The sequence below is a fragment of the Phalangium opilio genome, unplaced genomic scaffold (assembly GCF_054372755.1).
Source record: "Phalangium opilio isolate 3A_F unplaced genomic scaffold, DU_Popi_V2 ptg000390l_1, whole genome shotgun sequence".
Taxonomy (NCBI): domain Eukaryota; kingdom Metazoa; phylum Arthropoda; class Arachnida; order Opiliones; family Phalangiidae; genus Phalangium; species Phalangium opilio.
The window spans coordinates 7,185,128-7,212,819 of record NW_028324234.1 but is presented as its reverse complement, the minus strand read 5'-3'; the positions used below and the strand labels follow the sequence as shown (position 1 = coordinate 7,212,819).

The window sequence follows — 27,692 nt, the reverse complement described above, 5'->3', positions numbered from 1 at the left end:
TTTAGTCTAATGGATTTCCTATGGAGGGGTTTGTTTGTTTACGATTAGCTTAATTACTCGACTATTGTTTGTCGTAGCTCAATGTTTTTAGTATGGTTAGATGGGGGACAAATTGGACTATAACATACTCAAAGGACATCCCCGTATCTACAGTAGAAACAGAGTTACGAGCCTGAAAAGTATAGTCTAATGCATTTTCTATAGAGGGGTTTGTTTGTTCACGTATTGCTTAATTACTTGACCCTGTTCTTTCGATTAAAAATAATAACATATCTTTAGTGTAGCGGTTATCGCATCCGCCTCACTCCCGGAAGGCCACAGGTTCGAAACCGCGAAGTTTTTTTTTATAATTATCCGAACATTTGTGTCAAGGTCACATTATTTACATCCCCGTATCTCTGGTAGAACCAGAGTTACGAGCCTCCAGAATTTAGTCTAATGTATTTCCTATGGAGGGGTTTGTTTGTTTACGATTAGCTTAATTACTCGACTACTGTTTGTCGTAGCCCTAATTCTTAGTATGGCTAGATGGGGGACAAATTGGTCTATAACATACTCTAAGGACATCCCCGTATCTCCAGTAGAAACAGAGTTACGAGCCTGCAAAGTATATTTTCAAAAATCGAAAGTAACCTTCTAACAATAAGTGAGACAAAAAGTAAGTTGACGACGATATTGAGGTAGCCTCAAGTTTAAAGTATCCTTGTATGGGGAGCAAAGAGTACTATAACATTTCCAAAGGAGATCCCAGTATCTCTTGTAGAACAAGAGTTATGAGCCTCCAAAGTTTAGTGCAAAAATCATAAGTAACATAATGAAAATAAGTGAGACGATACCAAAGTTGACGAACATTTTGCTTAATATCTCGGCCCCTGTTTGTCGTAGCTCAATGTTTTTAGTATGGTAAGATGGGGGACAATTTGCACTATATCATATCGTAAGGACATCCCCGTATCTCTAGTAGACACAGAGTTATGGGCCTGCAAAATATAGTCTAATGCATTTCCTATGGACGGGTTGTTTGTTTACGTTTAGCTTAATTACTCGGCCCCTGTTTGTCGTAGCTCAATATTTTTAGTATAGTTAGATGGGGGACAAATTGGAGTATAACATACTCAAAGGACATCCCCGTATCTCCAGTGGAAACAGAGTTACGAGCCTGCAAAGTATAGTCTAACTCATTTCCTATGGAGGGGGTTTGTTTCTTTACGTTTTGCTTAAGTACTCGGCCCCTGTTTGTCGTAGCCCAAAGTTTTTAGTATGGTTAGATGGGGGACAATTTGGACTATAACATATCCTAAGGACATCCCCGTATCTCTAGTAGACACAGAGTTATGGGCCTGCAAAGTATAGTCTAATGCATTTTCTATGGAGGGGTTGTTTGTTTACGTTTAGCTTAATTTTTCGGCCCCTGTTTGTCGTAGCTCAATGTTTTTAGTATGGTTAGATGGGGGACAAATTGAACTATAACATACTCAAAGGACATCCCCGTATCTCCAGTGGAAACAGAGTTACGAGCCTGCAAAGTATAGTCTAACTCATTTCCTATGGAGGGGGTTTGTTTCTTTACGTTTTGCTTAAGTACTCGGCCCCTGTTTGTCGTAGCCCAAAGTTTTTAGTATGGTTAGATGGGGGACAATTTGGACTATAACATATCCTAAGGACATCCCCGTATCTCTAGTAGACACAGAGTTATGGGCCTACAAAGTATAGTCTAATGTATTTCCTATGGAGGGGTTTGTTTGTTTACGATTAGCTTAATTACTCGACTACTGTTTGTCGTAGCTCAATGTTTTTAGTATGGTTAGATGGGGGACAAATTGGACTATAACATACTCAAAGGACATCCCCGTATCTCCAGTAGAAACAGAGTTACGAGCCTGCAAAGTATAGTCTAATGCATTTTCTATGGAGGGGTTTGTTTGTTCATGTATTGCTTAATTACTTGACCTTGTTCTTTCGATTAAAAATAATAACATATCTTTAGTGTAGCGGTTATCGCATCCGCCTCACTCTCGGAAGGCCACAGGTTCGAAACCGCGAAGTTTTTTTTTGCTTGGAACATGCAAAGACCTTTATAATTATCCGAACATTTGTGTCAAGGTCACATTATTTACATCCCCGTATCTCTGGTAGAACCAGAGTTACGAGCCTCCAGAATTTAGTCTAATGTATTTCCTATGGAGGGGTTTGTTTGTTTACGATTAGCTTAATTACTCGACTACTGTTTGTCGTAGCCCTATTTCTTAGTGTGGCTAGATGGGGGACAAATTGGTCTATAACATACTCTAAGGACATCCCCGTATCTCCAGTAGAAACAGAGTTACGAGCCTGCAAAGTTTTTTTTCAAAAATCAAAAGTAACCTTCTAACAATAAGTGAGACAAAAAATAAGTTGACGACGATATTGAGGTAGCCTCAAGTTTAAAGTATCCTTGTATGGGGAGCAAAGAGTACTATAACATTTCCAAAGGAGATCCCAGTATCTCTTGTAGAACAAGAGTTATGAGCCTCCAAAGTTTAGTGCAAAAATCATAAGTAACATAATAAAAATAAGTGAGACGATACCAAAGTTTACGAACATTTTGCTTAATATCTCGGCCCTTGTTTGTCGTAGCTCAATATTTTTAGTATGGTTAGATGGGGGACAATTTGGACTATAACATATCCTAAGGACATCCCCGTATCTCTAGTAGACACAGAGTTATGGGCCTGCAAAGTATAGTCTAATGCATTTCCTAAGGACGGGTTGTTTGTTTACGTTTAGCTTAATTACTCGGCCCCTGTTTGTCGTAGCTCAATGTTTTTAGTATGGTTAGATGGGGGACATATTGGACTATAACATACTCAAAGGACATTCCCGTATCTCCAGTGGAAACAGAGTTACGAGCCTGCAAAGTATAGTCTAACTCATTTCCTATGGAGGGGGTTTGTTTCTTTACGTTTCGCTTAAGTACTCGGCCCCTGCTTGTCGTAGCCCAAAGTTTTTAGTATGGTTAGATGAATGACAAATTGGACTATAACAAATCCTAAGGACATGCCGGTATCTCTAGTAGACACAGAGTTATGGGCCTTGCAAAGTATAGTCTAATGCATTTTCTATGGAGGGGTTTGTTTGTTCACGTATTGCTTAATTACTTGACCCTGTTCTTTCGATTAAAAATAATAACATATCTTTAGTGTAGCGGTTATCGCATCCGCCTCACTCCCGGAAGGCCACAGGTTCGAAACCGCGAAGTTTTTTTTTTTGCTTGGAACATGCAAAGACCTTTATAATTATCCGAACATTTGTGTCAAGGTCACATTATTTACATCCCCGTATCTCTGGTAGAACCAGAGTTACGAGCCTCCAGAATTTAGTCTAATGTATTTCCTATGGAGGGGTTTGTTTGTTTACGATTAGCTTAATTACTCGACTACTGTTTGTCGTAGCCCTTATTCTTAGTATGGCTAGATGTTGGACAAATTGGTCTATAACATACTCAAAGGACATCCCCGTATCTCCAGTAGAAACAGAGTTACGAGCCTGCAAATTATAGTCTAATGCATTTTCTATGGAGGGGTTTGTTTGTTCACGTATTGCTTAATTACTTGACCCTGTTCCTTCGATTAAAAATAATAACATATCTTTAGTGTAGCGGTTATCGCATCCGCCTCACTCCCGGAAGGCCACAGGTTTGAAACCGCGAAGTTTTTTTTTTTGCTTGGAACATGCAAAGACCTTTATAATTATCCGAACATTTGTGTCAAGGTCACATTATTTACATCCCCGTATCTCTGGTAGAACCAGAGTTACAAGCCTCCAGAATTTAGTCTAATGTATTTCCTATGGAGGGGTTTGTTTGTTTACGATTAGCTTAATTACTCGACTACTGTTTGTCGTAGCCCTAATTCTTAGTATGGCTAGATGGGGGACAAATTGTTCTATAACATACTCAAAGGACATCCCCGTATCTCCAGTAGAAACAGAGTTACGAGCCTGCAAAGTTTTTTTTCAAAAATCAAAAGTAACCTTCTAACAATAAGTGAGACAAAAAATAAGTTGACGAAGATATTGAGGTAGCCTCAAGTTTAAAGTATCCTTGTATGGGGAGCAAAGAGTACTATAACATATCCAAAGGAGATCCCAGTATCTCTTGTAGAACAAGAGTTATGAGCCTCCAAAGTTTAGTGCAAAAATCATAAGTAACATAATAAAATAAGTGAGACGATACCAAAGTTGACGAACATTTTGCTTAATATCTCGGCCCCTGTTTGTCGTAGCTCAATGTTTTTAGAAAAGTTAGATGGGGGACAATTTGTACTATAACATATCCTAGGGACATCCCCGTATCTCTAGTAAACACAGAGTTATGGGCCTGCAAAGTATAGTCTAATGCAATTCCTATGGACGGCATGTTTGTTTACGTTTAGCTTAAATACTCGGCCCCTGTTTGTCGTAGCTCAATGTTTTTAGTATGGTTAGATGGGGGACAAATTGGACTATAACATACTCAAAGGACATCCCCGTATCTCCAGTAGAAACAGAGTTACGAGCCTGCAAAGTAGAGTCTAATGCATTTTCTATGGAGGGGTTTGTTTGTTCACGTATTGCTTAACTACTTGACCCTGTTCTTTCGATTATAAATAATAACATATCTTTAGTGTAGAGGTTATCGCATCCGCCTCACTCCCGGAAGGCCACAGGTTCGAAACCGCGAAGTTTTTTTTTGCTTGGAACATGCAAAGACCTTTATAATTATCCGAACATTTGTGTCAAGGTCACATTATTTACATCCCCGTACCTCTGGTAGAACCAGAGTTACAAGCCTCCAGAATTTAGTCTAATGTATTTCCTATGGAGGGGTTTGTTTGTTTACGATTAGCTTAATTACTCGACTACTGTTTGTCGAAGCCCTAATTCTTAGTATGGCTAGATGGGGGACAAATTGGTCTATAACATACTCAAAGGACATCCCCGTATCTCCAGTAGAAACAGAGTTACGAGCCTGCAAAGTTTATTTTCAAAAATCAAAAGTAACCTTCTAACAATAAGTGAGACAAAAAGTAAGTTGACGACGATATTGCGGTAGCCTCAAGTTTAAAGTATCCTTGTATGGGGAGCAAAGAGTACTATAACATATCCAAAGGAGATCCCAGTATCTCTTGTAGAACAAGAGTTATGAGCCTCCAAAGTTTAGTGCAAAAATCATAAGTAACATAATAAAAATAAGTGAGACGATACCAAAGTTGACGAACATTTTGCTTAATATCTCGGCCCCTGTTTGTCGTAGCTCAATGTTTTTAGTATGGTTAGATGGGGGACAAATTGGAATAAAACATACTCAAAGGACATCCCCGTATTTCCAGTAGAAACAGAGTTACGAGCCTGCAAAGTATAGTCTAATGCATTTCCTATGGAGGGGTTGTTTGTTTACGTTTAGCTTAATTACTCGGCCCCTGTTTCTCGTAGCCCAAAGTTTTAAGTATGGTTAGATGGGAAACAAATTGGACTATAACATATCCTAAGGACATCCCCGTATCTCAAGTAGACACAGAGTAATGGGCCTGCAAAGTATAGTCTAATGCATTTCCTATGGAGGGGTTTGTTTGTTTACGATTAGCTTAATTACTCGACTACTGTTTGTCGTAGCCCTAATTCTTAGTATGGCTAGATGGGGGACAAATTGGTCTATAACATACTCAAAGGACATCCCCGTATCTCCAGTAGAAACAGAGTTACGAGCCTGCAAAGTTTTTTTTCAAAAATCAAAAGTAACCTTCTAACAATAAGTGAGACAAAAAATAAGTTGACGACGATATTGAGGTAGCCTCAAGTTTAAAGTATCCTTGTATGGGGAGCAAAGAGTACTATAACATATCCAAAGGAGATCCCAGTATCTCTTGTAGAACAAGAGTTATGAGCCTCCAAAGTTTAGTGCAAAAATCATAAGTAACATAATAAAATAAGTGAGACGATACCAAAGTTGACGAACATTTTGCTTAATATCTCGGCCCCTGTTTGTCGTAGCTCAATGTTTTTAGTATGGTTAGATGGGGGACAATTTGTACTATAACATATCCTAGGGACATCCCCGTATCTCTAGTAGACACAGAGTTATGGGCCTGCAAAGTATAGTCTAATGCATTTCCTATGGACGGCATGTTTGTTTACGTTTAGCTTAAATACTCGGCCCCTGTTGGTCGTAGCTCAATGTTTTTAGTATGGTTAGATGGGGGACAAATTGGACTATAACATACTCAAAGGACATCCCCGTATCTCCAGTAGAAACAGAGTTACGAGCCTGCAAAGTAGAGTCTAATGCATTTTCTATGGAGGGGTTTGTTTGTTCACGTATTGCTTAACTACTTGACCCTGTTCTTTCGATTATAAATAATAACATATCTTTAGTGTAGAGGTTATCGCATCCGCCTCACTCCCGGAAGGCCACAGGTTCGAAACCGCGAAGTTTTTTTTTGCTTGGAACATGCAAAGACCTTTATAATTATCCGAACATTTGTGTCAAGGTCACATTATATACATCCCCGTACCTTTGGTAGAACCAGAGTTACAAGCCTCCAGAATTTAGTCTAATGTATTTCCTATGGAGGGGTTTGTTTGTTTACGATTAGCTTAATTACTCGACTACTGTTTGTCGAAGCCCTAATTCTTAGTATGGCTAGATGGGGGACAAATTGGTCTATAACATACTCAAAGGACATCCCCGTATCTCCAGTAGAAACAGAGTTACGAGCCTGCAAAGTTTATTTTCAAAAATCAAAAGTAACCTTCTAACAATAAGTGAGACAAAAAGTAAGTTGACGACGATATTGCGGTAGCCTCAAGTTTAAAGTATCCTTGTATGGGGAGCAAAGAGTACTATAACATATCCAAAGGAGATCCCAGTATCTCTTGTAGAACAAGAGTTATGAGCCTCCAAAGTTTAGTGCAAAAATCATAAGTAACATAATAAAAATAAGTGAGACGATACCAAAGTTGACGAACATTTTGCTTAATATCTCGGCCCCTGTTTGTCGTAGCTCAATGTTTTTAGTATGGTTAGATGGGGGACAAATTGGACTATAACATACTCAAAGGACATCCCCGTATCTCCAGTAGAAACAGAGTTACGAGCCTGCAAAGTAGAGTCTAATGCATTTTCTATGGAGGGGTTTGTTTGTTCACGTATTGCTTAACTACTTGACCCTGTTCTTTCGATTAAAAATAATAACATATCTTTAGTGTAGAGGCTATCGCATCCGCCTCACTCCCGGAAGGCCACAGGTTCGAAACCGCGAAGTTTTTTTTTTTTGCTTGGAACATGCAAAGACCTTTATAATTATCCGAACATTTGTGTCAAGGTCACATTATTTACATCCCCGTATCTCTGGTAGAACCAGAGTTACGAGCCTCCAGAATTTAGTCTAATGTATTTCCTATGGAGGGGTTTGTTTGTTTACGATTAGCTTAATTACTCGACTACTGTTTGTCGTAGCCCTTATTCTTAGTATGGCTAGATGTTGGACAAATTGGTCTATAACATACTCAAAGGACATCCCCGTATCTCCAGTAGAAACAGAGTTACGAGCCTGCAAAGTATAGTCTAATGCATTTTCTATGGAGGGGTTTGTTTGTTCACGTATTGCTTAATTACTTGACCCTGTTCCTTCGATTAAAAATAATAACATATCTTTAGTGTAGCGGTTATCGCATCCGCCTCACTCCCGGAAGGCCACAGGTTTGAAACCGCGAAGTTTTTTTTTTTTGCTTGGAACATGCAAAGACCTTTATAATTATCCGAACATTTGTGTCAAGGTCACATTATTTACATCCCCGTATCTCTGGTAGAACCAGAGTTACAAGCCTCCAGAATTTAGTCTAATGTATTTCCTATGGAGGGGTTTGTTTGTTTACGATTAGCTTAATTACTCGACTACTGTTTGTCGTAGCCCTAATTCTTAGTATGGCTAGATGGGGGACAAATTGGTCTATAACATACTCAAAGGACATCCCCGTATCTCCAGTAGAAACAGAGTTACAAGCCTGCAAAGTTTATTTTCAAAAATCAAAAGTAACCTTCTAACAATAAGAGAGACAAAAAGTAAGTTGACGACGATATTGCGGTAGCCTCAAGTTTAAAGTATCCTTGTATGGGGAGCAAAGAGTACTATAACATATCCAAAGGAGATCCCAGTATCTCTTGTAGAACAAGAGTTATGAGCCTCCAAAGTTTAGTGCAAAAATCATAAGTAACATAATAAAAATAAGTGAGACGATACCAAAGTTGACGAACATTTTGCTTAATATCTCGGCCCCTGTTTGTCGTAGCTCAATGTTTTTAGTATGGTTAGATGGGGGACAAATTGGAATAAAACATACTCAAAGGACATCCCCGTATTTCCAGTAGAAACAGAGTTACGAGCCTGCAAAGTATAGTCTAATGCATTTCCTATGGAGGGGTTGTTTGTTTACGTTTAGCTTAATTACTCGGCCCCTGTTTCTCGTAGCCCAAAGTTTTTAGTATGGTTAGATGGGAAACAAATTGGACTATAACATATCCTAAGGACATCCCCGTATCTCAAGTAGACACAGAGTAATGGGCCTGCAAAGTATAGTCTAATGCATTTCCTATGGAGGGGTTTGTTTGTTTACGATTAGCTTAATTACTCGACTACTGTTTGTCGTAGCCCTAATTCTTAGTATGGCTAGATGGGGGACAAATTGGTCTATAACATACTCAAAGGACATCCCCGTATCTCCAGTAGAAACAGAGTTACGAGCCTGCAAAGTTTTTTTCAAAAATCAAAAGTAACCTTCTAACAATAAGTGAGACAAAAAATAAGTTGACGACGATATTGAGGTAGCCTCAAGTTTAAAGTATCCTTGTATGGGGAGCAAAGAGTACTATAACATATCCAAAGGAGATCCCAGTATCTCTTGTAGAACAAGAGTTATGAGCCTCCAAAGTTTAGTGCAAAAATCATAAGTAACATAATAAAATAAGTGAGACGATACCAAAGTTGACGAACATTTTGCTTAATATCTCGGCCCCTGTTTGTCGTAGCTCAATGTTTTTAGTATGGTTAGATGGGGGACAATTTGTACTATAACATATCCTAGGGACATCCCCGTATCTCTAGTAGACACAGAGTTATGGGCCTGCAAAGTATAGTCTAATGCATTTCCTATGGACGGCATGTTTGTTTACGTTTAGCTTAAATACTCGGCCCCTGTTTGTCGTAGCTCAATGTTTTTAGTATGGTTAGATGGGGGACAAATTGGACTATAACATACTCAAAGGACATCCCCGTATCTCCAGTAGAAACAGAGTTACGAGCCTGCAAAGTAGAGTCTAATGCATTTTCTATGGAGGGGTTTGTTTGTTCACGTATTGCTTAACTACTTGACCCTGTTCTTTCGATTATAAATAATAACATATCTTTAGTGTAGAGGTTATCGCATCCGCCTCACTCCCGGAAGGCCACAGGTTCGAAACCGCGAAGTTTTTTTTTGCTTGGAACATGCAAAGACCTTTATAATTATCCGAACATTTGTGTCAAGGTCACATTATTTACATCCCCGTACCTCTGGTAGAACCAGAGTTACAAGCCTCCAGAATTTAGTCTAATGTATTTCCTATGGAGGGGTTTGTTTGTTTACGATTAGCTTAATTACTCGACTACTGTTTGTCGAAGCCCTAATTCTTAGTATGGCTAGATGGGGGACAAATTGGTCTATAACATACTCAAAGGACATCCCCGTATCTCCAGTAGAAACAGAGTTACGAGCCTGCAAAGTTTATTTTCAAAAATCAAAAGTAACCTTCTAACAATAAGTGAGACAAAAAGTAAGTTGACGACGATATTGCGGTAGCCTCAAGTTTAAAGTATCCTTGTATGGGGAGCAAAGAGTACTATAACATATCCAAAGGAGATCCCAGTATCTCTTGTAGAACAAGAGTTATGAGCCTCCAAAGTTTAGTGCAAAAATCATAAGTAACATAATAAAAATAAGTGAGACGATACCAAAGTTGACGAACATTTTGCTTAATATCTCGGCCCCTGTTTGTCGTAGCTCAATGTTTTTAGTATGGTTAGATGGGGGACAAATTGGAATAAAACATACTCAAAGGACATCCCCGTATTTCCAGTAGAAACAGAGTTACGAGCCTGCAAAGTATAGTCTAATGCATTTCCTATGGAGGGGTTGTTTGTTTACGTTTAGCTTAATTACTCGGCCCCTGTTTCTCGTAGCCCAAAGTTTTTAGTATGGTTAGATGGGAAACAAATTGGACTATAACATATCCTAAGGACATCCCCGTATCTCAAGTAGACACAGAGTAATGGGCCTGCAAAGTATAGTCTAATGCATTTCCTATGGAGGGGTTTGTTTGTTTACGATTAGCTTAATTACTCGACTACTGTTTGTCGTAGCCCTAATTCTTAGTATGGCTAGATGGGGGACAAATTGGTCTATAACATACTCAAAGGACATCCCCGTATCTCCAGTAGAAACAGAGTTACGAGCCTGCAAAGTTTTTTTTCAAAAATCAAAAGTAACCTTCTAACAATAAGTGAGACAAAAAATAAGTTGACGACGATATTGAGGTAGCCTCAAGTTTAAAGTATCCTTGTATGGGGAGCAAAGAGTACTATAACATATCCAAAGGAGATCCCAGTATCTCTTGTAGAACAAGAGTTATGAGCCTCCAAAGTTTAGTGCAAAAATCATAAGTAACATAATAAAATAAGTGAGACGATACCAAAGTTGACGAACATTTTGCTTAATATCTCGGCCCCTGTTTGTCGTAGCTCAATGTTTTTAGTATGGTTAGATGGGGGACAATTTGTACTATAACATATCCTAGGGACATCCCCGTATCTCTAGTAGACACAGAGTTATGGGCCTGCAAAGTATAGTCTAATGCATTTCCTATGGACGGCATGTTTGTTTACGTTTAGCTTAAATACTCGGCCCCTGTTTGTCGTAGCTCAATGTTTTTAGTATGGTTAGATGGGGGACAAATTGGACTATAACATACTCAAAGGACATCCCCGTATCTCCAGTAGAAACAGAGTTACGAGCCTGCAAAGTAGAGTCTAATGCATTTTCTATGGAGGGGTTTGTTTGTTCACGTATTGCTTAACTACTTGACCCTGTTCTTTCGATTATAAATAATAACATATCTTTAGTGTAGAGGTTATCGCATCCGCCTCACTCCCGGAAGGCCACAGGTTCGAAACCGCGAAGTTTTTTTTGCTTGGAACATGCAAAGACCTTTATAATTATCCGAACATTTGTGTCAAGGTCACATTATTTACATCCCCGTACCTCTGGTAGAACCAGAGTTACAAGCCTCCAGAATTTAGTCTAATGTATTTCCTATGGAGGGGTTTGTTTGTTTACGATTAGCTTAATTACTCGACTACTGTTTGTCGAAGCCCTAATTCTTAGTATGGCTAGATGGGGGACAAATTGGTCTATAACATACTCAAAGGACATCCCCGTATCTCCAGTAGAAACAGAGTTACGAGCCTGCAAAGTTTATTTTCAAAAATCAAAAGTAACCTTCTAACAATAAGTGAGACAAAAAGTAAGTTGACGACGATATTGCGGTAGCCTCAAGTTTAAAGTATCCTTGTATGGGGAGCAAAGAGTACTATAACATATCCAAAGGAGATCCCAGTATCTCTTGTAGAACAAGAGTTATGAGCCTCCAAAGTTTAGTGCAAAAATCATAAGTAACATAATAAAAATAAGTGAGACGATACCAAAGTTGACGAACATTTTGCTTAATATCTCGGCCCCTGTTTGTCGTAGCTCAATGTTTTTAGTATGGTTAGATGGGGGACAAATTGGAATAAAACATACTCAAAGGACATCCCCGTATTTCCAGTAGAAACAGAGTTACGAGCCTGCAAAGTATAGTCTAATGCATTTCCTATGGAGGGGTTGTTTGTTTACGTTTAGCTTAATTACTCGGCCCCTGTTTCTCGTAGCCCAAAGTTTTTAGTATGGTTAGATGGGAAACAAATTGGACTATAACATATCCTAAGGACATCCCCGTATCTCAAGTAGACACAGAGTAATGGGCCTGCAAAGTATAGTCTAATGCATTTCCTATGGAGGGGTTTGTTTGTTTACGATTAGCTTAATTACTCGACTACTGTTTGTCGTAGCCCTAATTCTTAGTATGGCTAGATGGGGGACAAATTGGTCTATAACATACTCAAAGGACATCCCCGTATCTCCAGTAGAAACAGAGTTACGAGCCTGCAAAGTTTTTTTTCAAAAATCAAAAGTAACCTTCTAACAATAAGTGAGACAAAAAATAAGTTGACGACGATATTGAGGTAGCCTCAAGTTTAAAGTATCCTTGTATGGGGAGCAAAGAGTACTATAACATATCCAAAGGAGATCCCAGTATCTCTTGTAGAACAAGAGTTATGAGCCTCCAAAGTTTAGTGCAAAAATCATAAGTAACATAATAAAATAAGTGAGACGATACCAAAGTTGACGAACATTTTGCTTAATATCTCGGCCCCTGTTTGTCGTAGCTCAATGTTTTTAGTATGGTTAGATGGGGGACAATTTGTACTATAACATATCCTAGGGACATCCCCGTATCTCTAGTAGACACAGAGTTATGGGCCTGCAAAGTATAGTCTAATGCATTTCCTATGGACGGCATGTTTGTTTACGTTTAGCTTAAATACTCGGCCCCTGTTTGTCGTAGCTCAATGTTTTTAGTATGGTTAGATGGGGGACAAATTGGACTATAACATACTCAAAGGACATCCCCGTATCTCCAGTAGAAACAGAGTTACGAGCCTGCAAAGTAGAGTCTAATGCATTTTCTATGGAGGGGTTTGTTTGTTCACGTATTGCTTAACTACTTGACCCTGTTCTTTCGATTATAAATAATAACATATCTTTAGTGTAGAGGTTATCGCATCCGCCTCACTCCCGGAAGGCCACAGGTTCGAAACCGCGAAGTTTTTTTTGCTTGGAACATGCAAAGACCTTTATAATTATCCGAACATTTGTGTCAAGGTCACATTATTTACATCCCCGTACCTCTGGTAGAACCAGAGTTACAAGCCTCCAGAATTTAGTCTAATGTATTTCCTATGGAGGGGTTTGTTTGTTTACGATTAGCTTAATTACTCGACTACTGTTTGTCGAAGCCCTAATTCTTAGTATGGCTAGATGGGGGACAAATTGGTCTATAACATACTCAAAGGACATCCCCGTATCTCCAGTAGAAACAGAGTTACGAGCCTGCAAAGTTTATTTTCAAAAATCAAAAGTAACCTTCTAACAATAAGTGAGACAAAAAGTAAGTTGACGACGATATTGCGGTAGCCTCAAGTTTAAAGTATCCTTGTATGGGGAGCAAAGAGTACTATAACATATCCAAAGGAGATCCCAGTATCTCTTGTAGAACAAGAGTTATGAGCCTCCAAAGTTTAGTGCAAAAATCATAAGTAACATAATAAAAATAAGTGAGACGATACCAAAGTTGACGAACATTTTGCTTAATATCTCGGCCCCTGTTTGTCGTAGCTCAATGTTTTTAGTATGGTTAGATGGGGGACAAATTGGACTATAACATACTCAAAGGACATCCCCGTATCTCCAGTAGAAACAGAGTTACGAGCCTGCAAAGTAGAGTCTAATGCATTTTCTATGGAGGGGTTTGTTTGTTCACGTATTGCTTAACTACTTGACCCTGTTCTTTCGATTAAAAATAATAACATATCTTTAGTGTAGAGGCTATCGCATCCGCCTCACTCCCGGAAGGCCACAGGTTCGAAACCGCGAAGTTTTTTTTTTTGCTTGGAACATGCAAAGACCTTTATAATTATCCGAACATTTGTGTCAAGGTCACATTATTTACATCCCCGTATCTCTGGTAGAACCAGAGTTACGAGCCTCCAGAATTTAGTCTAATGTATTTCCTATGGAGGGGTTTGTTTGTTTACGATTAGCTTAATTACTCGACTACTGTTTGTCGTAGCCCTTATTCTTAGTATGGCTAGATGTTGGACAAATTGGTCTATAACATACTCAAAGGACATCCCCGTATCTCCAGTAGAAACAGAGTTACGAGCCTGCAAAGTATAGTCTAATGCATTTTCTATGGAGGGGTTTGTTTGTTCACGTATTGCTTAATTACTTGACCCTGTTCCTTCGATTAAAAATAATAACATATCTTTAGTGTAGCGGTTATCGCATCCGCCTCACTCCCGGAAGGCCACAGGTTTGAAACCGCGAAGTTTTTTTTTTTTGCTTGGAACATGCAAAGACCTTTATAATTATCCGAACATTTGTGTCAAGGTCACATTATTTACATCCCCGTATCTCTGGTAGAACCAGAGTTACAAGCCTCCAGAATTTAGTCTAATGTATTTCCTATGGAGGGGTTTGTTTGTTTACGATTAGCTTAATTACTCGACTACTGTTTGTCGTAGCCCTAATTCTTAGTATGGCTAGATGGGGGACAAATTGGTCTATAACATACTCAAAGGACATCCCCGTATCTCCAGTAGAAACAGAGTTACAAGCCTGCAAAGTTTATTTTCAAAAATCAAAAGTAACCTTCTAACAATAAGAGAGACAAAAAGTAAGTTGATGACGATATTGCGGTAGCCTCAAGTTTAAAGTATCCTTGTATGGGGAGCAAAGAGTACTATAACATATCCAAAGGAGATCCCAGTATCTCTTGTAGAACAAGAGTTATGAGCCTCCAAAGTTTAGTGCAAAAATCATAAGTAACATAATAAAAATAAGTGAGACGATACCAAAGTTGACGAACATTTTGCTTAATATCTCGGCCCCTGTTTGTCGTAGCTCAATGTTTTTAGTATGGTTAGATGGGGGACAAATTGGAATAAAACATACTCAAAGGACATCCCCGTATTTCCAGTAGAAACAGAGTTACGAGCCTGCAAAGTATAGTCTAATGCATTTCCTATGGAGGGGTTGTTTGTTTACGTTTAGCTTAATTACTCGGCCCCTGTTTCTCGTAGCCCAAAGTTTTTAGTATGGTTAGATGGGAAACAAATTGGACTATAACATATCCTAAGGACATCCCCGTATCTCAAGTAGACACAGAGTAATGGGCCTGCAAAGTATAGTCTAATGCATTTCCTATGGAGGGGTTTGTTTGTTTACGATTAGCTTAATTACTCGACTACTGTTTGTCGTAGCCCTAATTCTTAGTATGGCTAGATGGGGGACAAATTGGTCTATAACATACTCAAAGGACATCCCCGTATCTCCAGTAGAAACAGAGTTACGAGCCTGCAAAGTTTATTTTCAAAAATCAAAAGTAACCTTCTAACAATAAGTGAGACAAAAAGTAAGTTGACGACGATATTGCGGTAGCCTCAAGTTTAAAGTATCCTTGTATGGGGAGCAAAGAGTACTATAACATATCCAAAGGAGATCCCAGTATCTCTTGTAGAACAAGAGTTATGAGCCTCCAAAGTTTAGTTTAAAAATCATAAGTAACATAATAAAAATAAGTGAGACGATACCAAAGTTGACGAACATTTTGCTTAATATCTCGGTCCCTGTTTGTCGTAGCTCAATGTTTTTAGTATGGTTAGATGGGGGACAAATTGGACTATAACATACTCAAAGGACATCCCCGTATCTCCAGTAGAAACAGAGTTACGAGCCTGCAAAGTAGAGTCTAATGCATTTTCTATGGAGGGGTTTGTTTGTTCACGTATTGCTTAACTACTTGACCCTGTTCTTTCGATTAAAAATAATAACATATCTTTAGTGTAGAGGCTATCGCATCCGCCTCACTCCCGGAAGGCCACAGGTTTGAAACCGCGAAGTTTTTTTTTTTTGCTTGGAACATGCAAAGACCTTTATAATTATCCGAACATTTGTGTCAAGGTCACATTATTTACATCCCCGTATCTCTGGTAGAACCAGAGTTACAAGCCTCCAGAATTTAGTCTAATGTATTTCCTATGGAGGGGTTTGTTTGTTTACGATTAGCTTAATTACTCGACTACTGTTTGTCGTAGCCCTAATTCTTAGTATGGCTAGATGGGGGACAAATTGGTCTATAACATACTCAAAGGACATCCCCGTATCTCCAGTAGAAACAGAGTTACAAGCCTGCAAAGTTTATTTTCAAAAATCAAAAGTAACCTTCTAACAATAAGAGAGACAAAAAGTAAGTTGACGACGATATTGCGGTAGCCTCAAGTTTAAAGTATCCTTGTATGGGGAGCAAAGAGTACTATAACATATCCAAAGGAGATCCCAGTATCTCTTGTAGAACAAGAGTTATGAGCCTCCAAAGTTTAGTGCAAAAATCATAAGTAACATAATAACAATAAGTGAGACGATACCAAAGTTGACGAACATTTTGCTTAATATCTCGGCCCCTGTTTGTCGTAGCTCAATGTTTTTAGTATGGTTAGATGGGGGACAAAATGGACTATAACATACTCAAAGGACATCCCTGTATCTCCAGTAGAAACAGAGTTACGAGCCTGCAAAGTAGAGTCTAATGCATTTTCTATGGAGGGGTTTGTTTGTTCACGTATTGCTTAACTACTTGACCCTGTTCTTTCGATTAAAAATAATAACATATCTTTAGTGTAGAGGTTATCGCATCCGCCTCACTCCCGGAAGGCCACAGGTTCGAAACCGCGAAGTTTTTTTTTGCTTGGAACATGCAAAGACCTTTATAATTATCCGAACATTTGTGTCAAGGTCACATTATTTACATCCCCGTATCTCTGGTAGAACCAGAGTTACGAGCCTCCAGAATATAGTCTAATGTATTTCCTATGGAGGGGTTTGTTTGTTTACGATTAGCTTAATTACTCGACTACTGTTTGTCGTAGCCCTTATTCTTAGTATGGCTAGATGTTGGACAAATTGGTCTATAACATACTCAAAGGACATCCCCGTATCTCCAGTAGAAACAGAGTTACGAGCCTGCAAAGTATAGTCTAATGCATTTTCTATGGAGGGGTTTGTTTGTTCACGTATTGCTTAATTACTTGACCCTGTTCCTTCGATTAAAAATAATAACATATCTTTAGTGTAGCGGTTATCGCATCCGCCTCACTCCCGGAAGGCCACAGGTTTGAAACCGCGAAGTTTTTTTTTTTGCTTGGAACATGCAAAGACCTTTATAATTATCCGAACATTTGTGTCAAGGTCACATTATTTACATCCCCGTATCTCTGGTAGAACCAGAGTTACAAGCCTCCAGAATTTAGTCTAATGTATTTCCTATGGAGGGGTTTGTTTGTTTACGATTAGCTTAATTACTCGACTACTGTTTGTCGTAGCCCTAATTCTTAGTATGGCTAGATGGGGGACAAATTGGTCTATAACATACTCAAAGGACATCCCCGTATCTCCAGTAGAAACAGAGTTACAAGCCTGCAAAGTTTATTTTCAAAAATCAAAAGTAACCTTCTAACAATAAGTGAGACAAAAAATAAGTTGACGACGATATTGAGGTAGCCTCAAGTTTAAAGTATCCTTGTATGGGGAGCGAAGAGTACTATAACATATCCAAAGGAGATTCCAGTATCTCTTGTAGAACAAGAGTTATGAGCCTCCAAAGTTTAGTGCAAAAATCATAAGTAACATAATAAAAATAAGTGAGACGATACCAAAGTTGACGAACATTTTGCTTAATATCTCGGCCCCTGTTTGTCGTAGCTCAATGTTTTTAGTATGGTTAGATGAGGGACAATTTGGACTATAACATATCCTAAGGACATCCCCGTATCTCTAGTAGACACAGAGTTATGGGCCTACAAAGTATAGTCTAATGCATTTCCTATGGACGGGTTGTTTGTTTACGTTTAGCTTAATTACTCGGCCCCTGTTTGTCGTAGCTCATTGTTTTTAGTATGATTAGATGGGGGACAAATTGGACTATAACATACTCAAAGGACATCGCCGTATCTCCAGTAAAAACAGAGTTACGAGCCTGCAAAGTATAGTCTAAGGCATTTTCTATGGAGGGGTTTGTTTGTTCACGTATTGCTTAACTTCGGTGATCGGACGTGAACCGGTGTATTCAGCGTGATATGGCCGTTGCCGAGAGTGCTAGTTAATAATTCGAATTTAAATTAAGTGAGACAAATTAACCTTCATATTTTTCAAACAATAACAAAAAGAAAATATGTTTGCTTTTTTCATATCTATTGGAATTTAAAAGAGGAAAAAAAAGTGAAAAAGCCAACGGCACGCAGTGTTCCTAAGTGGTCGCCCTCCCAAGTACTGACTGCGCTCGACGCTGCTTAACTTCGGTGATCGGACGTGAACAGGTGTTTTCAGCGTGATATGGCCGTTGCCGAGAGTGCTAGTTAATAATTCGGATTTAAATTAAGTGAGACAAATTAACCTTCATCATTTTAAAACAATAACAAAAAGAAAACCTGTTTGCTTTTTACATATCTATTAAAATTTAAAAGAGGAAAAAAAAGTGAAAAAGCCATCGGCACGCAGTGTTCCTAAGTGGTCTCCCTCCCAAGTAATGACCGCGCTCGACTCTGCTTAACTTCGGTTATCGGACGAGAATCGGTGTATTCAGCGTGATATGGCCGTTGCCGAGAGTGCTAGTTAATAATTTGAATTTAATTAACTTTCATCTTTATAAAACAATAACAAAAAGAAGATTTGCTTTTTTCATATCTGGTGGAATTTGAAAGAGGAAACAAAAGTGAAAAAGCAAACGGCACGCAGTATTCCCAAGTACTGACTGCGCTCGACGCTGCTAACGTCGGCGATCGGACGAGAACCGGTGTTCTCAGCGTGATATGGCCGTTGCCGAGAGTGCTATTTAATAATTCGAATTTAAATTAAGTGAGACAAATTAACCTTCATCATTTTAAAACAATAACAAAAAGAAAACCTGTTTGCTTTTTACATATCTATTAAAATTTAAAAGAGGAAAAAAAAGTGAAAAAGCCAACGGCACGCAGTGTTTCTAAGTGGTCTCCCTCCCAAGTAATGACTGCGCTCGACGCTGCTTAACTTCGGTTATCGGACGAGAACCGGTGTATTCAGCGTGATATGGCCGTTGCCGAGAGTGCTATTTAATAATTCGGATTTAAATTAAGTACGACAAATTAACCTTCATCTTTTTAAAACAATAACAAAAAGAAAACCTGTTTGCTTTTTACATATCTATTAAAATTTAAAAGAGGAAAAAAAAGTGAAAAAGCCAACGGCACGCAGTGTTTCTAAGTGGTCTCCCTCCCAAGTAATGACTGCGCTCGACGCTGCTTAACTTCGGTTATCGGACGAGAACCGGTGTATTCAGCGTGATATGGCCGTTGCCGAGAGTGCTGGATAATAATTCGAATTTAAATTAAGTGAGACAAATTAACCTTCATCTTTTTCAAACAATAACAAAAAAGAAAATATATTTGCTTTTTTCATATCTATTAAAATTTAAAAGAGGAAAAAAAAGTGAAAAAGCCAACGGCACGCAGTGTTTCTAAGTGGTCTCCCTCCCAAGTAATGACTGCGCTCGACGCTGCTTAACTTCGGTTATCGGACGAGAACCGGTGTATTCAGCGTGATATGGCCGTTGCCGAGAGTGCTAGATAATAATTCGAATTTAAATTAAGTGAGACAAATTTACCTTCATCTTTTTCAAACAATAACAAAAAAGAAAATATGTTTGCTTTTTTCATATCTATTGGAATTTAAAAGAGGAAAAAAAAGTGAAAAAGTTAACGGCACGCAGTGTTCCTAAGTGGTCGCCCTCCCAAGTACTGACTGCGCTCGACGCTGCTTAACTTCGGTTATCGGACGAGAACCGGTGTATTCAGCGTGATATGGCCGTTGCCGAGAGAGCTAGTTAATAATTTGAATTTAATTAACCTTCATCTTTATAAAACAATAACAAAAAGAAGATATGTTTGCTTTTTTCATATCTGGTGGAATTTAAAAGAGGAAACAAAAGTGAAAAAGCAAACGGCACGCAGTATTCCCAAGTACTGTATGCGCTCGACGCTGCTTTACTTCGGTGATCGGACGTGAACCGGTGTTTTCAGCGTGATATGGCCGTTGCCGAGAGTGCTAGATAATAATTCGAATTTAAATTAAGTGAGACAAATTAACCTTCATCTTTTTCAAACAATAACAAAAAGAAAATATGTTTGCTTTTTTCATATCTATTGGAATTTAAAAGAGAAAAAAAAGTGAAAAAGCTAACGGCACGCAGTGTTCCTAAGTGGTCGCCCACCCAAGTACTGACTGCGCTCGACGCTGCTTAACTTCGGTTATCGGACGAGAACCGGTGTATTCAGCGTGATATGGCCGTTGCCGAGAGTGCTAGTTAATAATTCGAATTTAAATTAAGTGAGACAAATTAACCTTCATCATTTTAAAACAATAACAAAAAGAAAACATGTTTGCTTTTTTCATATCTATTAAAATTTAAAAGAGGAAAAAAAAGTGAAAAAGCCAACGGCACGCAGTGTTCCTAAGTGGTCTCCCTCCCAAGTAGTGACTGCGCTCGACGCTGCTTAACTTCGGTTATCTGACGAGAACCGGTGTATTCAGCGTGATAAGGCCGTTGCCGAGAGTGCTAGTTAATAATTTGAATTTAATTAACTTTCATCTTTATAAAACAATAACTAAAAGAAGATTTGTTTGCTTTTTTCATATCTGGTGGAATTTGAAAGAGGAAACAAAAGTGAAAAAAGCAAACGGCACGCAGTATTCCCAAGTACTGACTGCGCTCGACGCTGCTAACGTCGGCGATCGGACGAGATCCGGTGTTCTCAGCGTGATATGGCCGTTGCCGAGAGTGCTAGATAATAATTCGAATTTAAATTAAGTGAGACAAATTAACCTTCATCTTTTTCAAACAATAACAAAAAGAAAATATGTTTGCTTTTTTCATATCTATTGGAATTTAAAAGAGGAAAAAAAAGTGAAAAAGCTAACGGCAAGCAGTGTTCCTAAGTGGTCACCCTCCCAAGTACTGACTGCGCTCGACGCTGCTTAACTTCGGTTATCGGACGAGAACCGGTGTATTCAGCGTGATATGGCCGTTACCGAGAGTGCTAGTTAATAATTCGAATTTAAATTAAGTGAGACAAATTAACCTTCATCATTTTAAAACAATAACAAAAGGAAAACATGTTTGCTTTTTTCATATCTATTAAAATTTAAAAGAGGAAAAATAAGTGAAAAAGCCAACGGCACGCAGTGTTCCTAAGTGGTCTCCCTCCCAAGTAGTGACTGCGCTCGACGCTGCTTAACTTCGGTTATCGAACGAGAAACGGTGTATTCAGCGTGATATGGCCGTTGCCGAGAGTGCTAGTTAATAATTTGAATTTAATTAACTTTCATCACTATAAAACAATAACAAAAAAGAAGATATGTTTGCTTTTTTCATATCTGGTGGAATTTGAAAGAGGAAACAAAAGTGAAAAGCCAACGGCACGCAGTATTCCCAAGTACTGTATGCGCTCGACGCTGCTTAACTTCGGTGATCGGACGTGAACAGGTGTTTTCAGCGTGATATGGCCGTTGCCGAGAGTGCTAGTTAATAATTCGAACTTAAATTAAGTGAGACAAATTAACCTTCATCATTTTAAAACAATAACAAAAAGAAAACCTGTTTGCTTTTTACATATCTATTAAAATTTAAAAGAGGAAAAAAAAGTGAAAAAGCCATCGGCACGCAGTGTTCCTAAGTGGTCTCCCTCCCAAGTAATGACCGCGCTCGACGCTGCTTAACTTCGGTTATCGGACGAGAATCGGTGTATTCAGCGTGATATGGCCGTTGCCGAGAGTGCTAGTTAATAATTTGAATTTAATTAACTTTCATCACTATAAAACAATAACAAAAAAGAAGATATGTTTGCTTTTTTCGTATCTGGTGGAATTTGAAAGAGGAAACAAAAGTGAAAAAGCAAACGGCACGCAGCATTCCCAAGTACTGACTACGCTCGACGCTGCTAACGTCGGCGATCGGACGAGAACCGGTGTTCTCAGCGTGATATGGCCGTTGCCGAGAGTGCTATTTAATAATTCGGATTTAAATTAAGTGAGACAAATTAACCTTCATCATTTTAAAACAATAACAAATAGAAAACCTGTTTGCTTTTTACATATCTATTAAAATTTAAAAGAGGAAAAAAAAGTGAAAAAGCCAACGGCACGCAGTGTTCCTAAGTGGTCTCCCTCCCAAGTAGTAACTGCGCTCGACGCTGCTTAACTTCGGTTATCGGACGAGAACCGGTGTATTCAGCGTGATATGGCCGTTGCCGATAGTGCTAGTTAATAATTTAAATTTAATTAACTTTCATCTTTATAAAACAATAACAAAAAAGAAGATATGTTTGCTTTTTTCATATCTGGTGGAATTTGAAAGAGGAAACAAAAGTGAAAAAGCCAACGGCACGCAGTATTCCCAAGTACTCTATGCGCTCGACGCTGCTTAACTTCGGTGATCGGACGAGAACCGGTGTATTCAGCGTGATATGGCCGTTGCCGAGAGTGCTAGTTAATAATTCGAATTTAAATTAAGTGAGACAAATTAACCTTCATCATTTTAAAACAATAACAAAAGGAAAACATGTTTGCTTTTTTCATATCTATTAAAATTTAAAAGAGGAAAAATAAGTGAAAAAGCCAACGGCACGCAGTGTTCCTAAGTGGTCTCCCTCCCAAGTAGTGACTGCGCTCGACGCTGCTTAACTTCGGTTATCGAACGAGAAACGGTGTATTCAGCGTGATATGGCCGTTGCCGAGAGTGCTAGTTAATAATTTAAATTTAATTAACTTTCATCTTTATAAAACAATAACAAAAAAGAAGATATGTTTGCTTTTTTCATATCTGGTGGAATTTGAAAGAGGAAACAAAAGTGAAAAAGCCAACGGCACGCAGTATTCCCAAGTACTCTATGCGCTCGACGCTGCTTAACTTCGCTGATCGGACGTGAACCGGTCTTTTCAGCGTGATATGGCCGTTGCCGAGAGTGCTAGTTAATAATTCGAATTTAAATTAAGTGAGACAAATTAACCTTCATCATTTTAAAACAATAACAAAAAGAAAACATGTTTGCTTTTTTCATATCTATTAAAATTTAAAAGAGGAAAAAAAAGTGAAAAAGCTAACGGCAAGCAGTGTTCCTAAGTGGTCGCCCTCCCAAGTACTGACTGCGCTCGACGCTGCTTAACTTCGGTTATCGGACGAGAAGCGGTGTATTCAGCGTGATATGGCCGTTACCGAGAGTGCTAGTTAATAATTCGAATTTAAATTAAGTGAGACAAATTAACCTTCATCATTTTAAAACAATAACAAAAAGAAAACATGTTTGCTTTTTTCTTATCTATTAAAATTTAAAAGAGGAAAAAAAAAGTGAAAAAGCCAACTGCACGCAGTGTTCCTAAGTGGTCTCCCTCCCAAGTAGTGACTGCGCTCGACGCTGCTTAACTTCGGTTATCGGACGAGAACCGGTGAATTCAGCGTAATATGGCCGTTGCCGAGAGTGCTAGTTAATAATTTTAATTTAATTAACTTTCATCTTTATGAAACAATAACAAAAAGAAGATATGTTTGCTTTTTTCATATCGGGTGGAATTTAAAAGAGGAAACAAAAGTGAAAAAGCCAACGGCACGCAGTATTCCCAAGTACTGACTGCGCTCGACGCTGCTAACGTCGGCGATCGGACGAGAACCTGTGTTCTCAGCGTGATATGGCCGTTGTCGAGAGTGCTAGTTAATAATTCGAATTTAAATTAAGTGAGACAAATTAACCTTCATCATTTTAAAACAATAACAAAAAGAAAACATGTTTGCTTTTTTCATATCTATTAAAATTTAAAAGAGGAAAAAAATGTGAAAAAGCTAACGGCAAGCAGTGTTCCTAAGTGGTCGCCCTCCCAAGTACTGACTGCGCTCGACGCTGCTTAACTTCGGTTATCGGACGAGAACCGGTGTATTCAGCGTGATATGGCCGTTACCGAGAGTGCTAGTTAATAATTCGAATTTAAATTAAGTGAGACAAATTAACCTTCATCATTTTAAAACAATAACAAAAAGAAAACATGTTTGCTTTTTTCATATCTATTAAAATTTAAAAGAGGAAAAATAAGTGAAAAAGCCAACGGCACGCAGTGTTCCTAAGTGGTCTCCCTCCCAAGTAGTGACTGCGCTCGACGCTGCTTAACTTCGGTTATCGAACGAGAAACGGTGTATTCAGCGTGATATGGCCGTTGCCGAGAGTGCTAGTTAATAATTTGAATTTAATTAACTTTCATCACTATAAAACAATAACAAAAAAGAAGATATGTTTGCTTTTTTCATATCTGGTGGAATTTGAAAGAGGAAACAAAAGTGAAAAGCCAACGGCACGCAGTATTCCCAAGTACTGTATGCGCTCGACGCTGCTAACGTCGGCGATCGGACGAGAACCGGTGTTCTCAGCGTGATATGGCCGTTGCCGAGAGTGCTATTTAATAATTCGGATTTAAATTAAGTGAGACAAATTAACCTTTATCATTTTAAAACAATAACAAATAGAAAACCTGTTTGCTTTTACATATCTATTAAAATTTAAAAGAGGAAAAAAAAGTGAAAAAGCCAACGGCACGCAGTGTTCCTAAGTGGTCTCCCTCCCAAGTAATGACTGCGCTCGACGCTGCTTAACTTCGGTTATCGGACGAGAACCGGTGTATTCAGCGTGATATGGCCGTTGCCGAGAGTGCTAGATAATAATTCGAATTTAAATTAAGTGAGACAAATTAACCTTCATCTTTTTCAAACAATAACAAAAAAGAAAATATATTTGCTTTTTTCATATCTATTAAAATTTAAAAGAGGAAAAAAAGTGAAAAAGCCAACGGCACGCAGTGTTCCTAAGTGGTCTCCCTCCCAAGTAATGACTGCGCTCGACGCTGCTAACGTCGGCGATCGGACGAGATCCGGTGTTCTCAGCGTGATATGGCCGTTGCCGAGAGTGCTAGATAATAATTCGAATTTAAATTAAGTGAGACAAATTAACCTTCATCTTTTTCAAACAATAACAAAAAGAAAATATGTTTGCTTTTTTCATATCTATTGGAATTTAAAAGAGGAAAAAAAAGTGAAAAAGCTAACGGCAAGCAGTGTTCCTAAGTGGTCGCCCTCCCAAGTATTGACAGCGCTCGACGCTGCTTAACTTCGGTTATCGGACGAGAACCGGTGTATTTAGCGTGATATGGCCGTTGCCGAGAGTGCAAGTTAATAATTTGAATTTAATTAACCTTCATCTTTATAAAACAATAACAAAAAGAAGATATGTTTGCTTTTTTCATATCTGGTGGAATTTAAAAGAGGAAACAAAAGTGAAAAAACAAACGGCACGCAGTATTCCCAAGTACTGACTGCGCTCGACGCTGCTTAACTTCGGTTATCGGACGAGAACCGGTGTATTCAGCGTGATATGGCCGTTACCGAGAGTGCTAGTTAATAATTCGAATTTAAATTAAGTGAGACAAATTAACCTTCATCATTTTAAAACAATAACAAAAAGAAAACATGTTTGCTTTTTTCATATCTATTAAAATTTAAAAGAGGAAAAATAAGTGAAAAAGCCAACGGCATGCAGTGTTCCTAAGTGGTCTCCCTCCCAAGTAGTGACTGCGCTCGACGCTGCTTAACTTCGGTTATCGAACGAGAAACGGTGTATTCAGCGTGATATGGCCGTTGCCGAGAGTGCTAGTTAATAATTTGAATTTAATTAACTTTCATCACTATAAAACAATAACAAAAAAGAAGATTTGTTTGCTTTTTTCATATCTGGTGGAATTTGAAAGAGGAAACAAAAGTGAAAAGCCAACGGCACGCAGTATTCCCAAGTACTGTATGCGCTCGACGCTGCTTAACTTCGGTGATCGGACGTGAACAGGTGTTTTCAGCGTGATATGGCCGTTGCCGAGAGTGCTAGTTAATAATTCGAACTTAAATTAAGTGAGACAAATTAACCTTCATCATTTTAAAACAATAACAAAAAGAAAACCTGTTTGCTTTTTACATATCTATTAAAATTTAAAAGAGGAAAAAAAGTGAAAAAGCCATCGGCACGCAGTGTTCCTAAGTGGTCTCCCTCCCAAGTAATGACCGCGCTCGACGCTGCTTAACTTCGGTTATCGGACGAGAATCGGTGTATTCAGCGTGATATGGCCGTTGCCGAGAGTGCTAGTTAATAATTTGAATTTAATTAACTTTCATCACTATAAAACAATAACAAAAAAGAAGTTATGTTTGCTTTTTTCATATCTGGTGGAATTTGAAAGAGGAAACAAAAGTGAAAAAGCAAACGGCACGCAGTATTCCCAAGTACTGACTGCGCTCGACGCTGCTAACGTCGGCGATCGGACGAGAACCGGTGTTCTCAGCGTGATATGGCCGTTGCCGAGAGTGCTAGATAATAATTCGAATTTAAATTAAGTGAGACAAATTAACCTTCATCTTTTTCAAACAATAACAAAAAGAAAATATGTTTGCTTTTTTCATATCTATTGGAATTTAAAAGAGGAAAAAAAAGTGAAAAAGCTAACGGCAAGCAGTGTTCCTAAGTGGTCGCCCTCCCAAGTACTGACTGCGCTCGACGCTGCTTAACTTCGGTTATCGGACGAGAACCGGTGTATTTAGCGTGATATGGCCGTTGCCGTGAGTGCAAGTTAATAATTTGAATTTAATTAACCTTCATCTTTATAAAACAATAACAAAAAGAAGATATGTTTGCTTTTTTCATATCTGGTGGAATTTAAAAGAGGAAACAAAAGTGAAAAAACAAACGGCACGCAGTATTCCCAAGTACTGACTGCGCTCGACGCTGCTTAACTTCGGTTATCGGACGAGAACCGGTGTATTCAGCGTGATATGGCCGTTGCCGAGAGTGCTAGTTAATAATTCGAATTTAAATTAAGTGAGACAAATTAACCTTCATCATTTTAAAACAATAACAAAAAGAAAACATGTTTGCTTTTTTCATATCTATTAAAATTTAAAAGAGGAAAAAAAGTGAAAAAGCCAACGGCACGCAGTGTTCTTAAGTGGTCTCCCTCCCAAGTAGTGACTGCGCTCGACGCTGCTTAACTTCGGTTATCTGACGAGAACCGGTGTATTGAGCGTGATAAGACCGTTGCCGAGAGTGCTAGTTAATAATTTGAATTTAATTAACTTTCATCTTTATAAAACAATAACTAAAAGAAGATTTGTTTGCTTTTTTCCATATCTGGTGGAATTTGAAAGAGGAAACAAAAGTGAAAAAAGCAAACGGCACGCAGTATTCCCAAGTACTGACTGCGCTCGACGCTGCTAACGTCGGCGATCGGACGAGATCCGGTGTTCTCAGCGTGATATGGCCGTTGCCGAGAGTGCTAGATAATAATTCGAATTTAAATTAAGTGAGACAAATTAACCTTCATCTTTTTCAAACAATAACAAAAAGAAAATATGTTTGCTTTTTTCATATCTATTGGAATTTAAAAGAGGAAAAAAAAGTGAAAAAGCTAACGGCACGCAGTGTTCCTAAGTGGTCTCCCTCCCAAGTAGTGACTGCGCTCGACGCTGCTTAACTTCGGTTATCGGACGAGAACCGGTGTATTCAGCGTGATATGGCCGTTACCTAGAGTGCTAGTTAATAATTCGAATTTAAATTAAGTGAGACAAATTAACCTTCATCATTTTAAAACAATAACAA

General features: G+C 38.6%; 29 pseudogenes; all 29 read right to left on the bottom strand.

The window, feature by feature from the left end:
• Nucleotides 1-18,211: 18,211 nt before the first annotated feature.
• LOC149596809 (5S ribosomal RNA) lies at nucleotides 18,212-18,330 on the bottom strand (annotated as a pseudogene).
• A 137-nt stretch (nucleotides 18,331-18,467) lies between these two features.
• On the bottom strand, nucleotides 18,468-18,586 carry LOC149596808 (5S ribosomal RNA; annotated as a pseudogene).
• A 357-nt stretch (nucleotides 18,587-18,943) lies between these two features.
• On the bottom strand, nucleotides 18,944-19,062 carry LOC149596807 (5S ribosomal RNA; annotated as a pseudogene).
• Nucleotides 19,063-19,199: 137 nt separating this feature from the next.
• LOC149596806 (5S ribosomal RNA) lies at nucleotides 19,200-19,318 on the bottom strand (annotated as a pseudogene).
• Nucleotides 19,319-19,456: 138 nt separating this feature from the next.
• Nucleotides 19,457-19,575, bottom strand: LOC149596805 (5S ribosomal RNA; annotated as a pseudogene).
• A 138-nt stretch (nucleotides 19,576-19,713) lies between these two features.
• Nucleotides 19,714-19,832, bottom strand: LOC149596804 (5S ribosomal RNA; annotated as a pseudogene).
• Nucleotides 19,833-20,193: 361 nt separating this feature from the next.
• Nucleotides 20,194-20,312, bottom strand: LOC149596803 (5S ribosomal RNA; annotated as a pseudogene).
• A 137-nt stretch (nucleotides 20,313-20,449) lies between these two features.
• On the bottom strand, nucleotides 20,450-20,568 carry LOC149596802 (5S ribosomal RNA; annotated as a pseudogene).
• A 362-nt stretch (nucleotides 20,569-20,930) lies between these two features.
• On the bottom strand, nucleotides 20,931-21,049 carry LOC149596801 (5S ribosomal RNA; annotated as a pseudogene).
• Nucleotides 21,050-21,186: 137 nt separating this feature from the next.
• On the bottom strand, nucleotides 21,187-21,305 carry LOC149596800 (5S ribosomal RNA; annotated as a pseudogene).
• Nucleotides 21,306-21,427: 122 nt separating this feature from the next.
• LOC149596799 (5S ribosomal RNA) lies at nucleotides 21,428-21,530 on the bottom strand (annotated as a pseudogene).
• Nucleotides 21,531-21,667: 137 nt separating this feature from the next.
• Nucleotides 21,668-21,786, bottom strand: LOC149596798 (5S ribosomal RNA; annotated as a pseudogene).
• Nucleotides 21,787-22,148: 362 nt separating this feature from the next.
• Nucleotides 22,149-22,267, bottom strand: LOC149596797 (5S ribosomal RNA; annotated as a pseudogene).
• Nucleotides 22,268-22,390: 123 nt separating this feature from the next.
• LOC149596796 (5S ribosomal RNA) lies at nucleotides 22,391-22,493 on the bottom strand (annotated as a pseudogene).
• A 137-nt stretch (nucleotides 22,494-22,630) lies between these two features.
• Nucleotides 22,631-22,749, bottom strand: LOC149596795 (5S ribosomal RNA; annotated as a pseudogene).
• Nucleotides 22,750-23,112: 363 nt separating this feature from the next.
• LOC149596794 (5S ribosomal RNA) lies at nucleotides 23,113-23,231 on the bottom strand (annotated as a pseudogene).
• Nucleotides 23,232-23,369: 138 nt separating this feature from the next.
• Nucleotides 23,370-23,488, bottom strand: LOC149596793 (5S ribosomal RNA; annotated as a pseudogene).
• Nucleotides 23,489-23,849: 361 nt separating this feature from the next.
• On the bottom strand, nucleotides 23,850-23,968 carry LOC149596792 (5S ribosomal RNA; annotated as a pseudogene).
• Nucleotides 23,969-24,105: 137 nt separating this feature from the next.
• On the bottom strand, nucleotides 24,106-24,224 carry LOC149596791 (5S ribosomal RNA; annotated as a pseudogene).
• Nucleotides 24,225-24,584: 360 nt separating this feature from the next.
• LOC149596790 (5S ribosomal RNA) lies at nucleotides 24,585-24,703 on the bottom strand (annotated as a pseudogene).
• A 137-nt stretch (nucleotides 24,704-24,840) lies between these two features.
• LOC149596789 (5S ribosomal RNA) lies at nucleotides 24,841-24,958 on the bottom strand (annotated as a pseudogene).
• Nucleotides 24,959-25,095: 137 nt separating this feature from the next.
• Nucleotides 25,096-25,214, bottom strand: LOC149596788 (5S ribosomal RNA; annotated as a pseudogene).
• Nucleotides 25,215-25,336: 122 nt separating this feature from the next.
• LOC149596787 (5S ribosomal RNA) lies at nucleotides 25,337-25,439 on the bottom strand (annotated as a pseudogene).
• Nucleotides 25,440-25,576: 137 nt separating this feature from the next.
• On the bottom strand, nucleotides 25,577-25,695 carry LOC149596786 (5S ribosomal RNA; annotated as a pseudogene).
• Nucleotides 25,696-25,817: 122 nt separating this feature from the next.
• LOC149596785 (5S ribosomal RNA) lies at nucleotides 25,818-25,920 on the bottom strand (annotated as a pseudogene).
• Nucleotides 25,921-26,056: 136 nt separating this feature from the next.
• Nucleotides 26,057-26,175, bottom strand: LOC149596784 (5S ribosomal RNA; annotated as a pseudogene).
• Nucleotides 26,176-26,537: 362 nt separating this feature from the next.
• LOC149596783 (5S ribosomal RNA) lies at nucleotides 26,538-26,656 on the bottom strand (annotated as a pseudogene).
• A 361-nt stretch (nucleotides 26,657-27,017) lies between these two features.
• Nucleotides 27,018-27,136, bottom strand: LOC149596782 (5S ribosomal RNA; annotated as a pseudogene).
• A 363-nt stretch (nucleotides 27,137-27,499) lies between these two features.
• Nucleotides 27,500-27,618, bottom strand: LOC149596781 (5S ribosomal RNA; annotated as a pseudogene).
• Nucleotides 27,619-27,692: the final 74 nt, after the last annotated feature.